We start from the raw sequence: 2,139 nt of genomic DNA on the forward strand, positions 1-2,139 counted from the left end.
TATAAACAAACATTTTGTTAGGACCTGCAAAAAAAAAAAAAAATACAAATAAATATTTGTGTTGATACTACATCTGAGATGTTTTAATGCCAACATGGTAATGAGACTGATTTTGAGAAGCTTGGAGAGAAAACAGGAATTTTAATCTTTAAAGCTGCAATACGTTAAGCAAATGTGTCATTTAGAAACATACTAATGGTAACCATATATGACACCTCTAGTGGTTCTTTTGACAAATTAGCTAAGTGCTATTAAGCTTCTTATCTTTACCAATATGTGCCATATATAGTACCAAAAGAGGTTCAAGCCAAAGAACCACTGTTGAGCACCATTGTTGTTGAAGCAAAAAGTACTATATGACACTGGCTTTTGACAAAAGCACCTTTAAAAGATAGGTGCTAAATAGCAATAAAGGTGGTTGGCCTATGATTACAAGCCAAATAACCACTTTTAGTGCTATTTTGCACCATATTTTGTGTAATTTCTACTTCCTTAAGCATGTAGGCCTATTAAGTAACTAAAGTATTGCAATCTTTGTCAAAGCCAAAAATACATTTTGAAAGGCTCTAGTTATCTTTTATCAAATCCAGTAGGAGGCAGAAAAACATCAGCTATTATGACTGCTGCTGCCAGTGAAGTGCATAAATGATTAACAAAAAAAAGCTGCACAATAACGTTATAATTTAAAGCCTTTCATATAATTAAAAATATGGCCTTAAATTATTATTTCTGTCAGCCATTCATTGACAAATGTGCTGTGGTTTAATGGCGTCAACAGCAGTGCCGCATGCTATACAAAAACGTTTGAAATAAAATAAAACATCAATATTCAGGTTCTTAAATAATTTCTAAGTATGTAAAAGTATACAGGCAGTTTCCGTTTCCTCCTTTGATTTTGTCCCCATTTTTCTTAAAGAAATAGGCTGCATAAAAAAAACACGAGCCGAGCAAACTCTTAGCAAAAGGCTACCTTTTAATGCACCGATTATATTTATGAATCGTTAACGTGCAGGAGAGCGCAGGTCTAAGGGCTCACCTTTGTATGATCTCGCGCTCTGACCTCATGCGCTCCAGATGTCTCCCCGCTTTTTATCTCGGCGATACGCGAGGTCGGTTTGCACAGAGCGACATGATTGACATAATAGAAGTAATCTACTCTGGCCCTCCCATTTGACTCCCTGTGTCAATATTGGATGAGAGGAAAGTGCCGTGTGACAGGTGTCCAGGACAGAGTTCCGCGCGCTGAAGACGGAGAGCAGATCAATGCATTTACCCGCGCGCACACTAAATACACCGACACTTCTATATAAAGACAAAGGCCTCGGGTCTGTGTGTTATAACGCTACCGACGCGACCAAACGACGCGGTAAGACTGATTTTTGTTTTTTACTCAAGTTTTGTTAACGCTTCCTAAATGTAGCATTATAATTAATCATTTAAATGCAGTTTTAACGTTTTTATTGACACGGCCTATTATCATGTGTTGTTATTGTGATGTTTGTGTTGTTGAAGAAAGTTATTAACCTGCTTGGAAAAAAATCATTGCTCACATGACCCGCTGTTCTCGCTGGTTGTGTCTTCAAGGAGAGAAGACGTCGTCGTCGTCAGAGACGTAGTGAACGAGTGGACGCCCAGGATGGATGTTTTGTGTTTTCTGTACTTGTCTCACGTTGAGCCACGCGCACAATACCTGCAGATGAAAAGGTTTTGTTCGTTCGGCTCGCGTTAAGCAGATGCAGACCCTCGCCAGTAAAACACCCCATCGGCTGATATCTCTCCGTCGCGCAGTGATATGCTGATTAACTATAAAATATGCTCAGTCGATGAAATATGCAGACTAATTTCTATGTTCATTGCCTATTTATTTACTTGGCGTGTAGACCAAAGCAAGTATGTTAAAAGCTTTTTAATTATTCATTTACTGATTAACCAGTAGCACTTGTAATATACTGTAAGGTCAACATTTTGTGAATTAAACCATTACATATATAACCGTGACATTCTGTTTTCTATGTATATATTTGTAATAATCAGTATATTGCCATTAAAACTCAAATACAGACAATTGATGAAAAGCCCTGGTGTTTAATATGTGAATAAGTGTGTAAATATCCTTACTAAATTTTTTTTTATATCCTT

The 2,139-nt window shown here is 37.1% G+C and overlaps 1 long non-coding RNA gene across 1 annotated transcript; it reads left to right on the top strand.

Moving 5' to 3' along the window:
- Positions 1-1,232: 1,232 nt before the first annotated feature.
- Positions 1,233-2,139, top strand: LOC122352063. Its single transcript, XR_006251839.1, has 2 exons — positions 1,233-1,366; positions 1,585-2,139. It is a non-coding gene; the product is annotated as an uncharacterized LOC122352063 (long non-coding RNA).

This window comes from Puntigrus tetrazona, chromosome 9, assembly GCF_018831695.1.
Source record: "Puntigrus tetrazona isolate hp1 chromosome 9, ASM1883169v1, whole genome shotgun sequence".
NCBI lineage: Eukaryota > Metazoa > Chordata > Actinopteri > Cypriniformes > Cyprinidae > Puntigrus > Puntigrus tetrazona.